Source organism: Podarcis tiliguerta (assembly GCF_965153285.1).
Source record: "Podarcis tiliguerta genome assembly, chromosome: 12".
Taxonomy (NCBI): Eukaryota; Metazoa; Chordata; class Lepidosauria; order Squamata; family Lacertidae; genus Podarcis; species Podarcis tiliguerta.
The window spans coordinates 52,555,001-52,580,336 of record NC_139545.1 but is presented as its reverse complement, the minus strand read 5'-3'; the positions used below and the strand labels follow the sequence as shown (position 1 = coordinate 52,580,336).

Sequence of the window (25,336 nt, the reverse complement as noted above, 5' to 3'; positions counted from 1 at the left end):
AAAAAACATGTAAAAGGCCATAGAATGTTAATCAGCCCAAGGCCTGTTTGAAGAGGAACGCCTTCCGATCTTATATCGCTGCTTTCCACAACCTTAATTAATGTCAGTTACATTTCAGTGATAATAATAATCTCTTAATCAACAGCTACATAATTAATGATTTCCATTTGTGATGTTACAATATATAAATTTATAAAGCTTTGTGTGAGGAACTCAAACTATGTTCTTTATTCTGCCCTGCATGTGAAAACTGTTATATCCAAGGAGATTCCTTCTATCTATATATATGGTGTTGTCTCTTTCGTTTCCCAGCTGTTGTTTTCTCCCATCGTGGCTTGGGGCGGAACTGAATCTTGAAGTTTCTCAAAGGCCTTATCTCTCCGTCCCTTGCTTCGATGTCTCGGAACAGGCGACAGTCTGCTAGAGACCATTCTGTCTCACCAGTAAAACATGTTGCAGATCTTCGCCATTTCCCCCTCAGCCTAGGAAAAGGTGGGCAGTTTTTGAACACGCTGAAGGTTTAATACTCCTTTCCAACTCCCAAAATCTCTGCAGCATTCTTATCACAGTCCCCAAATTCTTTTCCTTCCAGCCAGAGAGGTACGGCCCAATTAAACTTTATCTTAGATTACATTCCGTCAGTAGAACACACAAATCTCAGTCTCTTTCCCCTTGTTTGTTGTTTTTAAACAAAGGTCAGGGGAATTACTCTGTCTTTCCAACACAGTCATACTTGAGCTTCCCCTCCCCATCCCTTTTTGATTTCAGATCACACGCAGTTTCCATTTTTGCTTGTTAGTATCAGTATTACTCCAACGTCCCTTCCTCACTTGTAAATATATTTTTATCCTATATTCTGGAGACTGTTGCCGAATCCTAAATATATAAAAGAAACTTAGGATGAACAAACCATGGGCTTCCCTCTCCCCAACTGACTCTCACGCCGAAGAAAATCTTATCTCAATTCGAACATTTGATCCTTGTAGCTGGTATATTCGGCAGTATGTTGTTGCAAACCTTTTCCATCATGTGCTGGTACTTTAAAGCCAATTAAAGATCCAATTAAACAGATAACCTCTGCTTCTTAATGGTGGTGTGTGAGGGTTTTCGCTAGGTGAAGTGTTTTTGCACTCATCGCCTCCCTGCCTCCCACATTTCATGCCGGAGCAAGAGCCAGCAACCAAGACAAACTGCAAGTGAAGCCCATTCCTCCTGTCCCTGGGGGGAATTTGCAAGGATGATTTACCCTCTGTAATCCTTGTTTTTTTGTTTGCTGATGATCCCCCACTGTCATGGGGGCTGCCTCCATTAAGGCAGATGGGACCGGAAGCCCAAATTTGTGTCACTTTATTACAGAAGAGCTTATGAAGGGCAGGGAGGTCCCCAGTAATACCAACCACAAAAGTGGTGGTATGATGAATTTGTTAATCTTAAATTTAATAAAAGTGGGGGAAACACCCCACCCCACCCCCACTGCTGCCACATCTTCATCTCCAGGGATCATCTTCGGCTTTTAATTGAAGGATAAGAGACGTGAAAGATAAGTCTTTCCCGTTGTCATGACAACTGGGCGCTGTGTGTTGATTTCCCATTTTTAAGGGGTTATTTTTTATTATTGTTGTTGCCCGTCTCCTCTTGGCACCGTGAACTTTGATTGCTATGGTAACACCTGAGATGTGCTTTATCCCATCCCCACTGGCAGTTTCCTCTCAAGGAGGCTATTTTGCTTGTGGTTTTGCAAGGAAACTGAGGAAAGTGTTTATAGGAACCTCCTGCAAGCTGTTAGGTGCCATGGGTGGCGGTGGCAGCGAGGAGGGGGGAACCGTCTCCACCCCTGTAAAGAGAGATATAAGGTCTAGGGGAGGGGACATTGTCTCTGGACACCGATTTGATTTTGTTACACAGCTCCTTAGTTGGAATAAACTCTTGACGGAATACTGCCAAATCACACCAGCTGAGTGCAATGGAACATCCCAGCATCCCACCTGGAACAAAACAGGTCTTTTCATATCTCAAACGAGATTAGCATTTTTTTGCACATAGGTTCCTAGAGCATGAGAGCCGAGTGCACACTGAGCACACTCCTTCCTTTATTTTAAATACCGTATTTTTCGCTCTATAAGACGCACGAGACCACAAGATGCACCTAGTTTTTGGAGGAGGAAAACCATTAAAAAAATATTCTGAACTCAGAAGCCAGAACAGCAAGAGGGATCGCTGTGCAGTGAAAGCAGCAATCCCTCTTGCTGTTCTGGCTTCTGGGATAGCTGCACAGCCTGCATTCACTCCATAAGATGCACACACATTTCCCCTTACTTTTTAGGAGGGAAAAAGTGAGTCTTATAGAGCAAAAAATACGGTACATTTTATTAGGTTTTATGGAGAAAAATACAAAGCTTAATATCAAATATCTCCCCCCCCCCTTTTTAATCCGAACTAAGGCTTTGATCTAAATACAATAAAAGAATGAGGAAGAAAAAGGGCCAAGAAAGGAGTAGGAAAAGAAAAAGAGAGAAATATAGAAAAAAGAGTAGAAAAGAGGTTAGAAGTGAAAGATAGAAAAAGCAAATTCAGAAAGCAAAGAACTTTCGATTCTTCATTTGTCTGCTATATATACTGTAAACAAGAGTTACTTTGTCCCCAACACGCTCTTTTCAAAACCACTGTGAATATATGACAATGACAATGCTATACAGTGTTTGCTTATTTTGACATCTCTATCCTGCCTCAGGGATATACTCAACTAAGTACTGCTCAGAGTAGAAATTAAGGGACCTAAGTTAAGTCACCTGCACTAATTCCAATGGCTCTGCTTCCAAGGAAACTTCATCCTAGGTAAAGGAGGTGCAGTTGGAGTCAGTCCATTGCTGTACACACAAAGAGACCCTTGCTTCAAATGTGCAAACAGAAAAGTGAGGCCGAATCCTAACCGGTTCACAGAGTGCCCTGGTTTTCTTTCCCCCTTCTAAGAGATTGCCTTGTTATTTCAGAGGCAGCTTCACTCTGGTCTTCTTGCTCCACTCGAACAAGTTGATCAGTCGCCACGAATGCAGCTCAGGTGCTCATAAAGCCTAAATGAAAAAAGCACCTTTTGAAGAGATGGACATGTCACTTCAAAGCCAAATCCACTTTCTCTTAGCACTGATGACTGCCAAATAGCCATGGGTGTGTGAGAGAAAACAGCGGGACTTGCTGGCAAGGAAGAGTGCAGAGTGCATGGCTTGCGATGAATGATGTGCATTCACCTCCACCTGAAAGCAACCACGCAAGTGATAGATTCCCTGTCTGATACTCCTGCAGGAAGGGGGGAGAGTTGCAGCCAGTATGGAGGACTTGATTCCATCTAAGACCCCCCCCCCCCCGTTTTTAGCTGAAAATGAACCACAGAGCGTTGTTTCCTGATGGAGATAATGGGGCCTGTAGTCTTCAAATTATTATATGTGTCTCCATGTATTACTGTGATGAGATGTTGGTTTAATTCTTCCATTTGGGACTTAATATATTTCATGAGGGCTACTTGCCTGACGGAAAATCTAAATAGTTAGGAATGAGACAGTTCTGGGCAAACCTGGCAACAGTTGCCAAGGGAACCAAAACATTGCGAAAGTGGTAGTAGGGGCAGTTGGGCAGGAGAAGAGGAGGAATGGTTGTGGCAGTGAGGAAGGAGGAGGTGTTGTTGTGAGTTTGTGAAGTACATCCTGGGTGGGGTGGGAGGTGGGAAGACTGGGATCAGGTTCTGGGAGTGGTTGTGGTGGAAGCCAGTGGAATGGGGTGGTTGTTAGGTGCAGGGAAAGATCCAGCAGACTGTGACACCAAGGAGAAGGATTTATTTTATTTTTATTGTATTTTATTGCATTTTATATCTCACCTTTTCCCATCCTGCCCTCCTAGTGGTGTAGCAATAAAAAATAAAAAACTAAGCAGGGTTCTGCATGCTTTGTTTGTCATGGTCCAGTTCACAGGCAATTGAAGTCCCAGCTGGGGACATCGGGACCAGAGGCAAGATGGTGGGATGGGAGCAGGAATGGGAGTCCAGAAGCCAGGAGTCAGAAAGCCAAGAGTCCGAGGGTCAGAGAGCCGGGAGTCAAGAAGCCAAGGGTCCAAAGGTCAGGAAGCAAGGAGTCACGAAGTCAAGGGTCTGAGGATCAAGAAGCAAGGAGTCATGACGTCAGGGGTCTGAAGATCAAGAAGCAAGGAGTCATGACGTCAGGAGTCTGAGGATCAGAAAGCAAGGAGATATGAAGTCAGGGGTCCGAGGAGCAAGAAGCAAGGAGTCAAACGCAGCAAGGCAGGGAACGTGTTGAGCCGAAGGGAGAATGCTGACCTTATATCCCTTCCCAGCTCTTGCCACCAGGTGCTGTGAGTTACCAATAAGCCTCACATGTGTGGCCGCACCTTGCCTCTTCAGAACAAACTTAGGAAGGCCCCAGTCCTGCAGAGTTCTATTGCTCACAGGGCTTGGCTCCTGCATGTACACCTGACATTGTTTCTCCAAGGAGATGCTATACATGGTTCTCCTCCTCCTCACTGAATCCCCACAACAGTCCTGTGAGGCAGATCAGGCTGAGAGGCAGTGACTGGCCTAAGGTCACCCACTGAGCTTCGTAGCTGAGTGGGGATTTGAAATCTGGACTCTTGTGTCCTAGTTCAACACTAGAGAAGGATTTAGGAGTTCGGTCGCACTGGGCATGGAGCCTTGGAGAAGCCGCCACAACTATGATGTAGAATGGAAGGCGGGGGTTGCTGAATTTTGGCACTGCAGAGGGCGCTGGCGACTTGATCTCACCAAATTGGCCCAAATCACTTTGGGTTTGGGCCAAATCCTGTGGGTGGTCTTACATTTCAGTGCCTCTTTCTCCCAATATACACATTTCAAAATGCAATTTCACCCAACGTAAACATGTTTTCCAAAGCGATTCCCCCCAGTTGATGCATTTTATACCTAGTTTTCAGCAGTATATGCCTTTGTATGTGGACCTCACCCTTGTACACACCGACTGGCTGCAAAATTCAGAGAAGTGCAACCTTCAAAAGGTGGATGTGCTGTGGTTCTTGTACTGTTTCAGAAAGTCGGCTCAATACATTTTGGCGCCTGAGGCAAAGCCCAATATCTATAGTGGGACCTGCTGGCTCTGGGTATTTTGCCCCCTGAGGCTGTCGCCTCACCTTTCCTGATGGGTGAGCCAGTCCTGGAATTAACAACATTTTCGGTAACATGCAACCTAAATTAAATTCCCCCCACAACCCTACTTATGAATGAATGAATGCAAATCGACTTAAAACAACTGGTTGGTCTGTCCCCTGAGGCTGTGTGGTTTGCCCAACTTTTCAGTTGCTTCAGCACAGTTCCATCTCGCCCCACCAATTAAGGTCAGTTGGTTAGACCATGGTGCTGATAACGCCAAGGTTGCAGGTTTGATCCCTGTATGGACCAGCTGCATATTCCTGCATTGCAGGGGGTTGGACTAGATGCTAACTCTACAGTGCTAAGTCTGCTAAGTCTGCTAAAAATGCACGTGTGAATATTGTCCATTGATAAAACCCTGAAAATTCAGTCATCCTGATGCAATCATGTTTCTAATGCTTTACAGTCCTCTAAGGTGGTCAACAAGCATATAGATTGATTTGGTTGACATGGTGTACTTCAACTTTCAGAAAGCTTTTTTTTTTTAATTCTTAATAAATGAAAATTATTTACAAAAATGCATATTAGGGGGGGAGGATTGCTTGGGAAAATGTGTGCATTAGTCAACAGTGCATACAAAAACATGTTTGTTCAGAGAAACTCACACCTAAAATGTGAATGAATATTTGTGAAGATTATTTATGTGGCGGGGGGACACAAATGGCCGCAGAATCTGTAGAACTGAATTTAAGAATAGAAAAATGAGAAGCAGAGAGAAAAGAAATCGACGAATTATTCCTTCCCTAGGCCACCTCACCATTTGTAATTCTCTCCACCCCCTTGCAGCAAAAATAAAATATCACCTTTCCACCTAGCAGCTGATTCTGCCACCACCAAACAAATAGTCTGAACTTGTCTGCACATTTATCCATCTCATAAGGATAGAGATGACACCTCGTTGGACCTCACTGGACAGAGGGGATGAGTTGTGAGAAAGTTCAGGAGACTGAAAATACGGACGAGGAAAGTGTGAAGCCTCAGTATTCTCCTGACAAATGGATGTAGGCAGAGGCAAAGTTCGGCGTGCTGTTTACTGAAGCAGGCAAGAGGGGGGGGGGAAATGCATTTCAATTGGTCAATTTAGCTGTAACATGTTGGCTTCAAACCATCTCATTTTTCTCTTAATATACACACACAGACTTTTCATTTCAGCACTTAAGAAAGATCAAGGACTCGTGAAGCCGGGCTCTTAGGAGATGATGCACAAATGAAAACTGTCTCATCGAAGCCATTTCTGACCTTGTGTATTTATAGGAGGCTAGGCAACATGCCCTTTCAAGCCACATTTTTGAAACCTTGCTTGGCTTACGATGCTGGGAAGGCACAGCGGAGCAACACTGCTATTGGTAATCGGATTTGATGTTGCCAGCATGGATGGCAGCAAATTGCAATGGGACTCTCAGTTGGGAAATCTGTGGAGATACAGGCAAGGCCCCCCCAAAAGAGTTACATAGCCCCAGGTCAAGCCACCAACAAAAGCCACTCTATGGGGTTCAGGATTGACAGAAAGCATTTTTAACTTTGTTGTTGTTGTTTAGTCATGCCCGACTCTTCATGACCCCATGGACCAGAGCACGCGAGGCACTCCTGTCTTCCACTGCCTCCAGCAGTTTGGTCAAACTCATGTTGGTAGCTTCAAGAACACTGTCCAACCATCTCATCCTCTGTCGTCCCCTTCTTCTTGTGCCCTCCATCTTTCCCAACATCAGGGTCTTTTCCAGGGAGTCTTCTCTTCTCATGAGGTGGCGAAAGTACTGGAGCCTCAGCTTCACGATCTGTCCTTCCAGTGAGCACTCAGGGCTGATTTCCTTCAGAATGGATAGGTTTGATTTTCTTGCAGTCCATGGGACTCTCAAGAGTCTCCTCCAGCACCATAATTCAAAAGCATCAATTCTTTGGCGATCAGCCTTCTTTATGGACCAGCTCTCACTTCCATACATCACTACTAGAGCCAGTGTGGTGTAGTGGTTAAGAGTGTTAAACTTCTAATCTGGTGAACCAGGTTCGCTTCCCCGCTCCTCCACATGCAGCTGCTGGGTGACCTTGGGCTAGTCACACTTCTTTGAGGTCTCTCAGCCCCACTCACCTCACAGAGTGCTTGTTGTGGGGGAGGAAGGGAAAGGAGGATGTTAGCTGCTTTGAGACGCCTTCGGGTAGTGATAAAGTGGGATATCAAATCCAAACTCTTCTTCTTCTTCTTCTTCTACTACTACTACTACTGGGAAAACCATAGCTTTAACTATACGGACCTTAGTTGGCAAGGTGATGTCTCTGCTTTTTAAGATGCTGTCTAGGTTTGTCATTGCTTTTCTCCCAAGAAGCAGGCGTCTTTTAATTTCGTGACTGCTGTCACCATCTGCAGTGATCATGGAGCCCAAGAAAGTAAAATCTCTCACTGCCTCCATTTCTTCCCCTTCTATTTGCCAGAAGGTGATGGGACCAGTGGCCATGATCTTAGTTGTTTTTTTTTTAACTTAGGGGTTCCCAAACCTGGCTCTCCAACTGTTTTTGGGACTACAACTCCCGTCATCCCTAGCAAGCAGGACCAGTGGTCGGGGATGATGGGAATTGTAGTCCAAAAAGACTATCCTCTCTATTATATAGTCCTCTATGGAGAGCTGTCTGAAAACAACCCCTTCCTCATTTAATCCCCACAATAAACCCTGTGACGTAGGTTAGGCTAAGAGGCTGCAGCTGGCCCAAGATCACCCAGTGAGCTTTGTTGCAAAGTGGGGACTCAAACCCTGGTCTCCCAGGTCCTAATCTGAAACTCTGACCTCTGCACCATGCCTGCTCTGCTACTTTCACTATGAAGAAGAAGAAGCTGCCAAAATGATCATGGCAAATAACAATACATGATGTTCTTTGGGAAGCGAGAGAATTGGAGTCAAGGCCATGGGGTAGAGCATAAATGTCTTTTCTGGGATCATTTTCGACTGGATGAGGCTGCTTGTTCCAGTCCAATTGACTATTGATTGGCTGGGCTTTTAACAAAAGCCTGTATATTATTCACTTGGTTACTTCAAGAGGCAGAATGTCAGTAGCTGTCTAGGAAACAAGAGCAGCATGGTGATGTTCTTGTTACCAGGACACCAGCCAGCGCTGCAGGGGCCTATTTCCTAGCAAAAGTCATTACAGACCGACACTGACAGCTGGAGTCTGAATAAGGGAAGGAGGGATGAGAAGCCAGTTTCTGCGGCTGCCTCTCTGACAAGGCAGGCTGGGGCAGAGTGTGTGTATATGTTTGTGTCCAAGGAAGATTGATGGAGAGGGTGAGGCAGTGACATGCTTTGCCCAGAAGGGGGAGCTGGGGGCCAGACACCACCACTGGCTTTTATGATTGATGGTGTGAAGAAGAAGACGAGGAGTTTGGATTTGATATCCTGCCTTTCACTCCCTTTAAGGAGTCTCAAAGTGGCTAACATTCTCCTTTCCCTTCCTCCCCCACAACAAACACTCTGTGAAGTGAGTGAGGCTGAGAGACTTCAGAGCAGTGTGACTAGCCCAAGGTCACCCATCAGCTGCATGTGGAGGAGCGGGGAATCGAACCTGGTTCACCAGATTATGAGACTACCGCTCTTAACCACTACACCACACTGGCTCTCAGTGTGTTTTCGTTTTTGACCATAAACCTCCTTGGATTTCCTGGACCAGGGATAGGGAAGCTGTGGTCCTCCAGACATTGTCGTTCTACTCCCATCAGCAATCTCCTAGTCAGCATGCCCAATGGCTAGGGATGGTTGTAGCTGTAGCTCATTAACATCTGGAGGGCTGCAGGCCCTGTCTTAGAAAAAAGGCAGGATATCCATTTTGAAAATAAAGAAAGCAATCTCCTTTCCAGCTGAGTCTTGCACCGTTCTGCAAATATCTTGCAGGTATCTTGCAGTGGACCTCCAGTGCTGAGTGAGGACCGTCCAGGTCTGAGGCTGGGAACCTGCTCTTTTGCCTTTCCTTCTCCTTGATATATTTTGGAAATCAGCTGAAAGGTTGCGTTTTCAGAGAACTTTACCTGAAAGGTATTTCAAAACCTTTTCATTAAACCCGTAGGCCGAAAGGTTGAATTTTCAGAGAGCTTTATCTGAAAGCAATTTCGAAATCTTTTTGTTAAATCCCCAGAACAATACACATACGGGCCCCATTCTGCGAATGTTTGCTATGCAAAAATTCACTTATTCAAACATGAGGAATTAGCACCCAAACCTTGTTCAGATTCAGATATCTGAACAGAGAGCATTTTGCCTCCCTGTTTACATTTTGCAGGTTGGCTGAGGAATGGAGGGAGGGAGGGGAGCAATTGGACAAACCAGAGAGCATTTTTTTCAGGGTTTTACTTTGCTTGGGGTGTGTGTGTCAAAATTCCATGGTTGGGAACAGATTAAAAAAATTCTCATAGAAATCAATGGGATTTGTGGTCTCATTTTGCAAACACTCACCTAACAAACCATTTCCAGAAATGTTTGGTAAACAGGACTGGCATGTAGATAACAGAGCCTCTACACATGCCTACTCTAAAAAACCTCCTGTGAGTTCAGCTGAAGGAGGCTAGCTAAATGTGGTGTACAGGATTCCAGTCTAAGAGTGCAGTTCTAAGCAGGGTGAGAGGAGCAATCCACCACCACTTATTTATTTTTATTTAATTTATTTATTGAATTTATATACTGCTCTATACCCGGAGGTCTCAGGGCAGTTCCAAAGCCTTGGACAGGTAGGTAAGACAGGTAAAAATGTAAAATGAAACGGCCCCAATCAAACACAGGGTTGAGTGCAAAGAAACCTCTCTCTGTATATAATTGAATTAAAAACTATCCAAAGTTCCACTGCAAAAAGAACTTCATTCATGTTCGGTTGTTATTTTTATTTATACACCACTTTTCACCAGAAAAGATCTTTGTAAGTGCTTTGGAAAGCAAACACGAAAAGGAATATGTAAAACAATAATAAATATGTATGTAACATCAAGCAACATAACACAGAATTTCCCTGATTCAATACATCCTCTCAGTATCCACATCTACTAATGCAACTGTACCCTGATCAACCTATTCTCATGTGCTCTCAACAATTACAAATCCCAACAATCCCCTGGGTACAGTTACAAAGGCTGCACTACAATACTAGCAGCCTATCACTGTGAGGCTAAAATCACATTTAATCTAGGACAGGGGTCAGCAAACTTTTTCAGCAGGGGGCCAGTCCACTGTCCCTCAGACCTTGTAGGGGGCCGGACTATATTCTGAAAAATAATAATGAACGAATTCCTATGCCCCACAAATATCCCAGAGATGCATTTTAAATAAAAGCACACATTCTACTCATGTAAAAACACGCTGATTCTTGGACCATCCATGGGCCGGATTGAGAAGGCAGTTGGGCCGGATCCGGCACCCGGGCCTTAGTTTGCCTACCCATGATCTAGGACTATGCAACATTTATGTACCAGCACAAAACAGAAACGACAGCCATTGGCCAGAATAGATGTAAAACAACCACCAAAAAACCCAGAAAGGAGTGCGGAGGACAGGGAGATCACATGCTTAGAATGTGTGAATGGGATGGAAGTCTAATAGGAACACAGGTGGCACTGTCTAAACCACCGAGCTTCTTGGGCTTGCCGATTGGAAGGTCGGCAGTTTGAATCCTCGTGACAGGGTGAGCTCCTGTTGCTCTGTCCCAGCTCCTGCCAACCTAGTGTAGCACCCTGCTTGTGGTTAACGCTTAGCTGGAATGAAATATTCAACGCAGCAATAGAGAAATTAAAATAATAATTTATTTGTCAGACAAATAAATGATTGGCACAGTGGTATATTTACCAAAAGCTCTGCACACCCCAGCCCTGGTGACCAGCACTTATATTCCCTCAGCCCAGCCTCCTTACTCCTCCTTTTGGCTGCCTCTGTCCAATCAGCCTGGTTGAAATTCCTATTGGCTGTTTGCTAGAACCAATCATAAAAGATACACCCATTTCCTATTACCTTTTATGGGAGACAAAGAGCTATATTTCCTTCTATCAATCTCTTACATTTGCCTTGACAAGGCGTCTTAAATATCAGATCACCCTTTGCTCTTTGCTCTTCTGCCCTTTGCTCTTCTGCCCTTCTAGCAACAGGGGAAAATGGCTAAAACAGATGGCTCATGGTTTCAAATTTTGTCATATAAACAGAGGTCTTGGGTTCACCTTCTCACACACCATCAATGAAATAAGAATCTAACATAAGAATCTAACATTTCTTACTTTCTACATTCTTTTACATTAAAGTCACATTAAAGTCAGTACATATATATATATAGATTGATTTTTAGAAGGGAAGAACTTATTAAAAATCAAGTTTCTAAAATGACCAAAAGAACAAGAACTGTTTCCAAAGTGACCCAAAAAAACAACAACCTCAGAGCAGTTTCTCTTCCTCACCAGGCAGCAGCTGTTGTTGCTTTTAGCTCTTTGCCTTTTAACCTTCTCAGGATATCTTAAACCATGTTTTGATGGGAGGCAATATTTACCAACTCTAATTAGTGTTTTTGCAGCTTGGATTGTATTCTGTAATTCGTATGACCTTTTGTTCCCAGCTTTTGCTCCTTTTTACAACTTTGAGGTACTGCAACAAATCAATGAGGGGCCCTTGTTCAGGAGTCAGGAGAATAAACAAAAAGACTCTCAGCCAGGTGGTTTCTGCCTGGCCTGGAGCAAGCATTTGGAGCAAGCATTTGGAGCAAGCATCTACAAATATATTTTTAAGCTTATTTTAAAATACAGATCTTTGATCAGATGCCTCATTCCCCCCTTTCAAGCTCAAGGACCTTCATCCCAAGTGTCCTTGATAGCTTGACCTTCATCATATTCCTGAGGTAAAGCTCTGTATAGGGCCATGATATGAGGTAGAGTTTCATTTGAAATCATCTTGCTAATTGTACTTCTAAAACATGAAAAGATACATGGCACCATACATAAAACCATGACTACTACCGTCAAGAAAAACAAGCAAGACAATAGTATCCCTTTGAGTCCTGCAACATTTGGTAACCAATTGGTGAGCCATCCCATATCCCATCCTTCCCATGTTTGTACTGGGACATGTGCTATACTCTCCATCTTTGTGGCCAACACACGGATTGCCTCACCATTATCAGAAATGTTAAAGCAACAGGCATTCCCTGTCAAGTTCAAGACTCCACATAGGCCTCCTTGCCTGGCAAGTACATAATCCATTCCCAATTTTAGCTGCAAAATAGCGGCTCTACTTTCATCCAACTGTTTTGCAATAAGTCTCAAACTCTGGGCCGTTGCATTGGTTACAAGTTCCACTACTGCTTGCAATCGAATTATTCTGTTTAGATTATAAATAGGATCCCGTGCCCCTTGTATCAGCTCATCAGGATTCCAGGAGGCAGGATCATAATAGGCTATAATGCGCTCTGGTGGCCAATCGTTAGTATCGCTCCAACTCTGGGTACTTCCTCCTGCTATATGAGAAATATCAGCATTTCTTCGTGTACGTTTGACTGAACTAGTGGGCATAACCCACATTGGTGGTAATACCCATCCCAGGAAACAAGTCCCACTCCATTTAGAAGGGAGTTGCTTGTATGCCCATTCTCCACATATCCACCACAACCATCGGGTCTGAGATTTTTGGAACGTGGAGTGCATATGGCGAAATATCACAAGGGGTAAAGAGTTCACAATACAGTATGTTAGATTGCCTTTTGCTGTCACAGTTTTGTTCCACACCATTTTCCATGCATGAATAAAAGGAGGTGCACAGGGCAAGGTATTCCGAGTTCGATAGGAAGTACCGTCTGCCCAGGTTTGATTATTCTCAATATAATTCCAAGTATAGTGGCAACGAGAAGAGCCTACCATGGTAGAATCAGCTGTATCTGATGATTTATGTACACAGAATTCCCCTTGTACAGGTATAACTCGTATTGGTTTAGGTGAGTTCCATCCAGGGAAATCCTGTACTTCTGTTTGATGTGGCATTTCGCTTACCATACCAATGGCATTTAATGGTATCGGTAATAAGGGCATACCTCCCTCTGAATCATCTGGCCCAAGAGAGCAAACAAGGCAATTAGTCTTATTTGTAGCATTGGCTACCATTTCAGCTAAGCCTACCCACATATTGTGGTCATGGCGGAATCCATATTTAGCAAATTTGGTCAGATTCAAGGACCCTTCCCCTTCCCAAGGGATCAGGATTAATAATAAAATCATGTTGATGTCTAGTATATGCATTCCTCCCACAAAAGATTACCTTATTGTGATAGCAAAAAAATATTAGCCCCAATATAATTCCCCCAGTGACAGAAATGGGAAACCACCAAGACCAAAACATATATCCCGAGGATCCCCAATGAGTAATATCCCTGATAATTGTTCCACAAGGGGGGGGGGCAGTCAATCAATTATATAAGAGAATCTTCCCGTTCACAATCGCTGGTTTAGACGCTCCTCAAGCTTCAGGCGTGCGCAGGTCAGCCAGCTTCCAGGTTGTGGCTGCAGCAGGCCGGTCGTCTCAATGTTGCCCGTGACCTAGCCCGTTCCCCGTAGGGCTAGATACAGGGGTTTTTGGAGAGAGTCAGTTTTAAAGGATTAGAGGGGTCACCTTTGCACGTCCAACTGCCTTCGGACTTCTTCAAACGGGAGTGATGAATCCAGGGGGTCACCTCAGCTACCTTCACCGCTGTTGGAGTAGAGAGCAAGACGGTGTAAGGCCCACGCCACTTAGGTGCAAGTGGATCACGTTTCCACTCTTTCACCCATACACTATCGCCAGCCTGGAACTGATGAATCGGCTCGGCAATGCTGCACGGCGTGCGCTCGAGGGCCCACCTGTTAAGAGAAACAAAAACACGGGAGAGAGATTGCACTTGTCCCTGTGTCACATGGTCTCCTATTTGTTTGAGGTCAGCTGGAATATCCTGAACAAAGGAGGGTGGCCTCCCATACAGGAGCTCAAAAGGTGACAACTTAAGTCTTTTTGTGGGTGCACACCGAACACGAAACAGTGTTATGGGTAGCACATCTACCCATCCCAATCCTGTTTCCTGGGTTAACTTTGCCAATTGGGTTTTCAGAGTCCGATTCATTCTTTCAGTTTTCCCTGAACTCTGAGGCCTATATGCCGCATGCAGTCTCCATTTCACTTGTAGGACTCGACATACTTCTTGTACTACTTGATCAATGAATGCTGGCCCATTATCACTTCCAATGCATCTAGGTAATCCAAACCTCGGGATCAATTCAGTGAGGAGTCTCTTAGTTACCTCTCGCGCCTTTTCAGTTCGGGTGGGAAAAGCTTCAACCCATCCGGTAAGAGTATCTACAAACACAAGGAGATACTTGAATCCCTTAAAAGGGACTAGCTCTGTGAAGTCCACAATTAGGCTTTCCATGGGGACGTATCCCACATGTTGGATTCCAGGAGGTTGTACCGGTCCCTGCCTAGGATTGTTTTTAGCACAAAGAACACATTTCTGTGAAATGCGAGTTGCTAATTGTGATAGGTTAATAATATACAACTTCCGACTGAGACTCTCTCTGGTTGCAGTACCGCCAAGATGAGTAGATTCATGATAATTTCTTACAATTGTGCCTGCTAGGTGATGAGGTACATAAATCCTATTGTCCGGCAGGATCATCCAACCGTCCTTCACAACCGCTCCTTCCTGTTCAGCCCACTTCCTCTCTTCTGGGGTATAGTGAGGTTTAACTTCTTCTGGAACTACCTCTGGTATGAGGGCTGCTATAAATCCTCCCACAGGCTTTTGGGCTGCCTCTCGGGCTGCTTTGTCAGCAGCATGATTTCCTCTGGTTATTGGATCCCTTCCACGTCCATGACCTTTGCAGTGCATTACAGCAATCTGTTCTGGAGCCCATACTGCTTCCAACAGGATTTCTACTTCAGGTCCATATTTCAAGGCCTTCCCGTGGGCGCCGATTAGACCTCTTTCTTTCCATAGAGCTCCATGTGCATGCAGGGTTAAGAAGGCATATTTAGAGTCAGTGTAGATGTTTGCCTTACATCCGGCTGCCAATTGCAAAGCTCTAGTTAAACCTATAAGTTCAGCTTTTTGTGCTGAGGTTCCAGCAGGCAAAGCTTCAGCTTCCACAACTTCCTCATTGGTGACCACAGCATATCCTGCTCGTCTGGCACCTTCATGCAGGTAACTGCTACCATCAGTATAATATACAACATCTGGATTTTTCAATGGTTCATCTTTCAGATCAGGTCTACTGGAATAAACTTCATCCATTATTTGGAGACAATCATGTGATTCCTCATCATCTACCTCTGGTAGGGGCAGCAAAGTTGCTGGATTGAGCATATTCACTACTCGTAGATGAATCCTGGGATTTTCACACAATAGGCCTTGGTATCTAGCCATCCTTGGGTTTGTTAGCCAATAACTACCCTTATATTCCATGAGTGTCAGAACAGCATGAGGTACATTCACATACATCGTCTGGCCGAAGGTAAATTTATCAGCTTCTTTAACAAGGCTTGCAGTGGCCGCTACTGCCCTTAGGCATGGAGGCCATCCTTTTGCTACTGAGTCCAATTGTTTAGACAAATAAGCTACTGGACGGTTCCAACTCCCTAATCTCTGGGTCAGGACTGCCGCTGCAATCCCATTCTGTTCATGTACATACAGCTGAAAGGGTTTTTCCGAATTAGGCAGTCCAAGGGCTGGGGCCTCCATAAGTCGTTGTTTGATAACTAAAAAGGCTTGTTGCTGCTCAGGTCCCCATACAAATGGGTCCTTTTCTGCACCTCGAGTGCTTTCATGTAAGGGCTTGGCCAGACTGCTGAAATCAGGTATCCATAGTCTACAAAACCCTGCTGTTCCCAGGAATCCTCTGAGTTGTTTCCTTGTGGTAGGTTCCTTGATAAGGCAAATAGCTTCTTTCCTCTCTGGTCTCAATGCTCGTTGTTGGTGTGAGATGTCAAAGCCCAAATATTTGACCTTTTCTAAACATAACTGTGCCTTTTTCTGGGAAACTCGGTAGCCAGCTTCCCAGAGCAAGTGGAGCAGTTCCTCTGTCCCTTCTTTACAGGTATCAAAATCCTTTGCCGCTAGTATAAGGTCATCTACATATTGCAGAACCACCTTTTCTCCAGGTATTGAGGGGTAGCTTATTAGATCCTTCGCCAAGGCAGTGCCAAATAAAGTTGGGGAATTTTTGAATCCCTGGGGCAATCTTGTCCAGGTTAGCTGGCCTTTTGTTCCTGTCAAAGGGTTTTCCCACTGGAAGGCAAATATAGGTTGGCTCTGTGGTGCCAACCGGCAACAGAAGAATGCATCTTTCAAGTCCAATACAGTAAAAAATGTTGCTTCTGGTGGGATCAAACTCAGCAGGGTATATGGGTTTGGTACATTTGGGTGCAAGGTTTCAATAGCCTGGTTTACGAGCCTCAAGTCCTGTACTGGCCTGTAGTCATCTGTCCCAGGTTTCCGAACAGGCAAAAGGGGTGTGTTCCATTCTGATTGGCAGGGCTTAAGCAGACCATATTTTAATAGGCGGTCCAAATGTTTCTGGATGCCCTCCGCTGCTCGCCGGGGTAAAGGATATTGCTTTACAGATACAGGGGTAGCCATAGGTTTTAGGGTTACTACAATTGGAGCTATATTCTTAGCCATTCCTGGTGGGCTATTTTCGGCCCATACTCCTGGTGGCACCTGTAGGGTTCGGAGGAGCTTGTTTAATTCTGTATCCAATGTAGGTTGGGCTTGCAGGGCTGACATTAGGCGCCATGATTGTTCCTTAGGTACTGAGAGGGTAATTATTCCTGCTGCCTTTGATGGCAATTTCATTTCTGGACCTCGAGGAGTGAAGGTGATTTGGGCCTGCAATTTGGACAGCATATCTCTACCCAAGAGAGGTATTGGACACTCAGGTATATACAAAAACTGATGGGTTAAACGATGTCCCCCAATCTGGCATTCCAAAGGTTGGAGGAAAGACCTCTTAGCTGACTGACCAGTGGCACTTTTAATGACTACACTTTTGGATGCCTTTTTCTGCAATAGTTCTGGGAGTACTGAGTATTCAGCCCCAGTATCTATCATAAAGTCTATTAAATGGCTCCCTAATTGAATCGTGACCGTGGGCTCCTGGAAGCCTAACTTTATGGAGTCCGGTCGTTCCTAGTCTTGGGTAAAATCCTCCTCTGCCAGTCCAATAAAATTGTCTCTACTCCGTCCTTGTCCCGGTCTCTGATATCTTCCATCTCGGATCATTCCCCGTCCTCGTCCCTGGTTTCTTGGGCCGGAGCCTGGGCCTGGGCCTGGGCGTACTTCTTCCAACCTCAGGGGTTCAGGACACTCTCGCTTCCAATGACCCTCCTTCTTGCAATTCGCACATTGATTCCTTCCCAGTGGTGGATTCCTTCCCCGCCCTCTCCCTCCATTTAAGGGGCGGTACTCTTGTTTCACTGCTGTGGCCAGCATTACCATCTTTTCCTTCTGCCACTTCTTCTTCTCTTGTTTCTCAGCCTCATCCCTATTCCGATAAACTCGGCGTGCAATGGCCATGATTTGGCTCATCAGCATCCCTTCCCATCCTTCTGATTTCTGAATTTTCTTACGAATGTCAGAAGCGCACTGGGCCACAAATGTAGCAGTAATCATTCTGCTGTTTTCAGGGGCTTCAGGGTCAAAAGGAGTCCATATACGATAGGCTTCCTGCAGCCTCTCTAAAAAGTCTCCTGGACTCTCATTTGGTTTCTGTTCTACTTCTGAAACTTTAGACATATTAGTGGGCTTCTGGCATGCCCTGCGGATACCTTGCACAAGCGTCTGGCGGTAGGTAGTAAGCCTGGCCAGGTGAATTGCATTGTTTGGATCCCAATTAGGATCTTCCAAGGGGAAGTTGTCCTGGAGATGACGGTCAATATTAAAAATATTTCCCACTCTGGCCTGCTCACGCAAATATATCTGTGCTTTTTCAATTATGTCTCTCCTTTCCTCAGTGGTGAAAAGAGTATTGAGGAGTTGGCGGCAATCTGTCCAAGTAGGACTATGAGTATTTACTATTGAAGTCACCAAGTCCATCATAGCCTGAGGTTTTTCTGCAAAAGTCGGGGTGTGTGTTTTCCAATTCATCAGATCCGTAGTCGTGAATGGAATGTATTGGAGGGTCGAAGTTCGAGGTGGCCGTGGTCCGGGTTGCCCGTTAACCAGCACAGGCTCCTCAAGTGCATCAAATACTCTTCTAAGAGGGGCTACTACGTGACCTTTCTCTTCACTTTGCTCTAGGGGCCTCAAATCATAGGGGATGGTATCTGTCCCAAGGCGTTCTTTTAGCAGCTTTATACGCCTGGCTGTATTGCTTGCTGACCGTTCAAGGTCTCCCTGTAACTTCTGTAATAATTCTCTAGGACTTGGATGTACAGGGGTTTGGGGTGGGCAATCAGTTGTTCCACTAAAGGAGACTGTAGATGGAGTTCTACTGGGACTCACAAGTGGAACAACCACTTCTGCTTGGGCTTTATTATAGGACTCCAATGCCTCCTGAAGATATTTATCATAATCTATCAAGGAATCAAGGTCTGTGACTTCAGCTCCATTACTCATTCCACTTTCTTGCCTTGGGGTTACAACTGGTGGAGTGTTTGGATTAGGCTCCCCCCGACGTGGAGCATAGGGTGGAGGTGAAAGCACCTCTTCCTCTGGTCCCTCAAAAATGGGTTTGAGTTTATTTGGCAAGATTCCTTTCCTAGCTTCGGCTTTTACAGCCAATAATTTGCATTGTTGGACTTTGCATTCCCTTATCCATGGAGGATTATTATTTAATGTGCTCAGCCAAGAGTCTATATATGAAAATTGTTCTGGGCACCCTCCAGTTTCTTTGGTGATGTTAGACCAAAGTTTGCTCGCTAAATTTATATCAAAAGTTCCTTGAGACGGCCATCCAGTATTTTGTTTCGGCCAGTCTAATTCACATAACGTTCTCAAGCGCTCTGGGGTCATTTTGACTCCATATGCTCCTGAGAAGGCTTTCTTAAAGTTATTTAACATACATTCAAGAGGTGTATTTCCCCCCTTTGAACCTCCAACTCCCATTGTATGGCCCTGTGAAGTATCCACTCAGTCACTCACACACTCGCTTCGTGGGGTTCCTTGCCCAGTGAAGTCGCCTTACTGGGAAACGAAGTACTACCCACTCCACACTCAGGTCAGCTACAAATAGTACTTTCTCACACATACAATGCACTGGATACTTCACCACACTCTACCTCCCAATATTTCCCTTTCCCTCCACCAGACCAGCATCTGATGTACCCAACCACCTAGCGTACTCAGTTCCCCTTTACTGAGACGCAGAAGTTTGATCAAGACTTCTCTTCCTCCCAATTAATTGGAGGGCCACAATCCCTTTCGTGCACTTACCCTTAGCTGGTTCCCTGTTAATTTCTCTGGTTCCCCCCGGTTCCGTCGCCGTTCAGTGAGCAGGGTAGTAGACAGACGAGACTGCTGCGTTCCCCTGGAAAAAAAAAGGTTCCAGTGCGCGCTGGGTAAACAGTTAGTGTCCTCCCTCTGGTACCCTGCCCACTAAGGCGAAGGGGCTGCGTTCCAGCAGACCACTTATCCGAGTCACAGAGGCACCATAAAATGTAGCACCCTGCTTGTGGTTAACGCTTAGCTGGAATGAAATATTCAACGCAGCAATAGAGAAATTAAAATAATAATTTATTTGTCAGACAAATAAATGATTGGCACAGTGGTATATTTACCAAAAGCTCTGCACACCCCAGCCCTGGTGACCAGCACTTATATTCCCTCAGCCCAGCCTCCTTACTCCTCCTTTTGGCTGCCTCTGTCCAATCAGCCTGGTTGAAATTCCTATTGGCTGTTTGCTAGAACCAATCATAAAAGATACACCCATTTCCTATTACCTTTTATGGGAGACAAAGAGCTATATTTCCTTCTATCAATCTCTTACATTTGCCTTGACAAGGCGTCTTAAATATCAGATCACCCTTTGCTCTTTGCTCTTCTGCCCTTTGCTCTTCTGCCCTTCTAGCAACAGGGGAAAATGGCTAAAACAGATGGCTCATGGTTTCAAATTTTGTCATATAAACAGAGGTCTTGGGTTCACCTTCTCACACACCATCAATGAAATAAGAATCTAACATAAGAATCTAACATTTCTTACTTTCTACATTCTTTTACATTAAAGTCACATTAAAGTCAGTACATATATATATATAGATTGATTTTTAGAAGGGAAGAACTTATTAAAAATCAAGTTTCTAAAATGACCAAAAGAACAAGAACTGTTTCCAAAGTGACCCAAAAAAACAACAACCTCAGAGCAGTTTCTCTTCCTCACCAGGCAGCAGCTGTTGTTGCTTTTAGCTCTTTGCCTTTTAACCTTCTCAGGATATCTTAAACCATGTTTTGATGGGAGGCAATATTTACCAACTCTAATTAGTGTTTTTGCAGCTTGGATTGTATTCTGTAATTCGTATGACCTTTTGTTCCCAGCTTTTGCTCCTTTTTACAACTTTGAGGTACTGCAACAAATCAATGAGGGGCCCTTGTTCAGGAGTCAGGAGAATAAACAAAAAGACTCTCAGCCAGGTGGTTTCTGCCTGGCCTGGAGCAAGCATTTGGAGCAAGCATTTGGAGCAAGCATCTACAAATATATTTTTAAGCTTATTTTAAAATACAGATCTTTGATCAGATGCCTCACTAGCAGTTCGAAAGCACACCAGTGCAAGTAGATTAATAGGTACCATTTTGGTGGGAAGGTAAACGGCATTTCCATGCACTCTGGCTTTCATCACGGTGTCCCATTGCACCAGAAGCAGGTTAGTCATGCTGGCCACATGACCTGGAAAACTGTCTGCGGACAAACGCCAGCTCCTTTGGCCTGAAGCGAGATGAGCGCCACACCCCATAGTGACTGGACTTAACTGTCCAGGGGTCCTTTACCTTTTCTTTTCTTTTTCACCTAACAGTGCGATCACATGCATACCCATCAACTTCAATGAGATTTACTCTCAAATAAGAGGGAACAATATAACTGAAGGAGCGTCTCCACCCCCATCGTTCTACCCGGACACTGAGGTCCAGCACCGAGGGCCTTCTGGCGTTTCCCTCACTGCGAGAGTCCAAGTTACAGGGAACCAGGCAGAGGGCCTCCTCGGTAGTGGCGCCCTCCCTGTGGAACGCCCTCCCACCAGATATCAAAGAGAACAACAACTACCAGACTTTTAGAAGCCATCTGAAGGCAGCCCTGTTTAGGGAAGCTTTTAATGTTTGATGTATTACAGTATTTTAATATTTTTTTGGAAGCTGCCCAGAGTGGCTGGGTAGGCCCAGCCAGATGGGCGGGGTATAAATAAATTATTATTATTAATTATTATTATTATTATTATTATTATTAACAAGGCTCCAGGTTAAATAAAATGTATAATAGAAATGTTATTCTATCTGACCTCCTCTTTCAGGGACTCTGGGCCAATAGCTGCAACTGACCATCCAACAGCAGCTCCCCATCAAACACATTTTACAATTAAGCAAGTTGAACAGGGTATTATGTAATACAAATATTTCACACAAAAAATCTGGTTTTGAGGGGAAGGTCGCTGTTCGTAACTAAAGGCAGCTGTAAATTCATCTCCTTAAGGGATTAATTGTGGCAGGTAGAAATCTGGTTTCTATCAGGAGGGTCAGGGGGAGGGTGACCTGAAATGACATAAAGAGGGCCTGCTGGATCAAGTTATTGGTCTACCTAGACCAGCTGTGATAGCCTGGGACTTGGGCTAGGACTCGGAACCAGAGGAGTCTCAGTCTGCACCGAATCCTTTGCCTCAGGCATCATCTGAACCAAGTCTGGGGCCTGATCCTGAAGAGTCCCAGTCTGCACAGGTTCCCCTGTAACAAACACCAGCTGGGCCGAGTCAGGGGCCTGAGCCTGCCCTGGCTCCAGATGCGGGGATGACCTCGTTGCCTCCAGCTGGGCCACCACTTGCAGCTGCTCCACTACTGGTTGGGTCAGGGGAGGCTGGGGCAGCCCCTAGGTCTAGTAACCCACTGACATCTCCCAAGCTGCAGAGACTAAGGTCTGAGAGAAGGAGAGACCTGAGTACTCACAGGAGGAGTGCTCGCCTTCAGGCGAGACAGGGAGGTGAGTGGCCGGGGGATCAGGACCGGCCGCTACCCTGACAAAGATAAAAGGCTGTTGGACCCCGCCCCAGGTTGCGGGAGCAACATTGCTGTATGAGAGATCCTGTACCTGTCCTTGCCTGGTTTCCTGCCTCGTGACCTGCCTTGGCCCTGTTGGACTGACTCCTAGCAGAAAGTTTGGATTCTGGACCGGTCCTGAACCGCATTTCACGGGTTACCCCCGGGCCCAGCACACCAGCATCCTTTTCTCAGATTGGCCAGCCAGATACCTCTGGGAACCCACAACAGAGGTGGGTTTAGGGCACCGTGACCAGTTCTGCTGCACTGGCCGCTGAGCCTAGGGGGTGCCACAGGGCGATTTCAACTATGTTGTAGTGAGTTGAGCAAAATGGAAGGCAAGAGGCATGGGGGACAGACCAAATTTTGGCCTCGCACAGGGTGCTGCTGAAATTCAAAAGGCCAAAGTCTGCCCCTGCCTGCAAGAAGGAACCAAGCACAAGAGCCCCTTCCGCAGAGGCATTGCTGATTCCAGCTGCGGAAGCAGAGCACAGCTACTGGTAGCCATCAATAGTCCTCTACTCCATGAATTCGTTGGTCCTCTTTTCAAGCCATCTAGTCTGGTGGCCACTATTGCCTTCTGTGGGAGCAAATTCCATCACTTTGCATTGTTTGAACAGGTCCTTTTAAAGTCTGTCCCAAATCTTGCAACGTTCAGCTTCCATGAGTTCTGGTGTTACGAGAGGAGGAGGGGAAAAAACCACACATTTCTCTATCCATCTGTTGTGCACAGTGGTTCAGCTCAGGGACAATTCCCCCATCTCATCTGCTGTTTGTGCAAGCTAAACCAAATTTGCTCCCATCTTCTTATTTGCATTGCGATGCCCCCTCCAAATATTATTGCATATTATTCCTGTGCTCATCCACGGGCACCATATGCCTTACCACTGCCCATCTATGAGCATCCTGCCCAAATGAATGATGCACTCCATCTCTCTGTTCCTCATTTGACTAGGGCAGTTTGGGCGTAATCTAATTGTGCTGTGCTAACCTCATTTGGCTTTGTTGCCTGAGTCCTTCCTCTCGTGCTGCTATTCAGAGCCTATTCATTTCAACATGTGCAGTGGAAGATAAATGACCTTCTGCGGTCAGAGGGTGAATATAAAGGAGCAAGATCGCGGTGGGAAATGCCTGAGTGCCGGTGCAAGAAAGAATGAAAAACATAACCATGCCATATATATTATATGTGTTGTATATTCTGTGTGTGAGAGACGGAATCATTTGTTCCAGAAACAGAGCAGAACAGAGAAGAAGTTTCAAGAAGCAGCAGAAGGCTGAGATTGTTTTGTCCGTGCAAGGACATTTTCTGTGGGAATTGTTCTCTGGACATGCGCAGTGTGACAGGAAGTACGGAAAACAATTAGTTCTGTGTAACTTGTTGTGAGTCTCTTGCTTGCGTCTTGAAAGGAACAGAGAGAGTGTCTTGGGCTCTTGTTGGACTCTAAACATGCCTTGACCATTCAGTGGTGAATGTCTGTATATATTGTCTTCCAATATGCTTTTATGCCTGTCAAGTAAACCTCTTCACTTGACTGAATCTTTATGGCGTCCATGAGTGTTTATTGCCTACTGCGTGTACCTTCAACCCTGATGATACTTTGAAGGAAGGAGCTGCATTGAGATGTACACTGGTGGCCAAAACTGTGGAAACCTTTTGTAAAAAGTGTATTTCTGAGGTTTGATGGCTCATAAGACCACTTTTTTGGAGTAATACCATAAAATTATGTATCTATGGAAAGATAATTTAATGAAGAATGTACAGTCATACCTCATGTTACGCTTGCTTCATGTTACGTTCTTCCAGGTTGCGTCCCGCGGTGACCCGGAAGTACCGGAAAGAGTTACTTCCGGGTTTCATCGCTCGCGCTTGTGCAGAAGTGCTAAATAACACCGCGCACCTGCGCAGATATGGCGCTTCAGGTTGTGGGCTTTTCATGTTGCGAACGGGCCTCTGGAACGGATCCCGTTCACAACCAGAGGTACTACTGTAATGCAACAATGTTTGTTTAGTTATCTGTATTCTATCAAAAATTGAAGCCAAATAACCAGAAAAAGGAAGCACAACTTTCTTAGGTTGATATGCAGTAGCTGTCCTTCATTTGAATGTTGCCAATGAGCATGAGTGTTTAGAGAGCCATTCAGGTGTTATGAGCCATCAAACCTCAGAAATACACTTTTCCCAAAAGGTTTCCACAATTTTGGCCACTAGGGTAGCTCTGCTGAGTATGGATACTGGCACACACGCACAGCGAAACTGATGCCGGACCCAATCCTCCTAAATCATCAATCAGAAGTTAATGGATTGATCCAATAGGATGTTCCAAAGATCCAAAGGGTTGGGGAGGATTGAAATAATACAATATGCCTTTATTTGTGTGCTAGCTAGTGAAGGTGTGGACTGCTTTATGTACAATGTGGAATGAGTGGATAGAGAAGAGCCTCTCTCTCTCTCTCTCTCTCTCTCCTACAACTCAGGGTCCACCAGCAGTGCTGAATGTTGGAAGAGTCAATATTCTTCCTGCTCTCTCCTCTCCTATCATGGTTGGCAGGGTAGGGTAGCAGTGCTTCCTTGACCTCCAATCCATAGGCGCCAACTTCTAGAGGTCAAGCTAGTTTCAGTCCCAGGGTTTTTTTAGGGGGCCAGGCCCCCTCAATATTCAGTGGACATCATGCAACATCACACCATGCCACCCTGATCTTCTGGAGAACCTGGCACCTCTGTTCCCGTCAGTTTCAAAAACCCTCATTTGACATTAGTCCCATGCCCTGAATTGATCTGGATGTTCTCCAGGTTGGCCTGGATGACAGATGGGCAGGTTAGATGGCCTTGTTGGAGCCACTCCGATATCACCCAGCTCTATCTGTCAGTTTCCCTCGCCTTCCCTTTGCTCCCTACCGCCCTCGCCTTATCATTTCCCAGCACGCAGACAAGCCCTCAAACCTGCTGTCTGCGATCTC

General features: G+C 45.3%; 1 long non-coding RNA gene across 2 annotated transcripts; it reads left to right on the top strand.

The window, feature by feature from the left end:
- Positions 1-4,779: 4,779 nt before the first annotated feature.
- LOC310661127 lies at positions 4,780-23,915 on the top strand. 2 transcript variants are annotated; one of them, XR_014503749.1, is made up of 3 exons: positions 4,780-5,178; positions 9,061-9,201; positions 23,609-23,915. It is a non-coding gene; the product is annotated as an uncharacterized lncRNA (long non-coding RNA). The 2 variants fall into 2 exon arrangements; XR_014503750.1 differs by lacking the exons at positions 9,061-9,201; positions 23,609-23,915 and adding an exon at positions 5,933-6,237.
- The last annotated feature ends 1,421 nt before the right edge of the window (positions 23,916-25,336 follow it).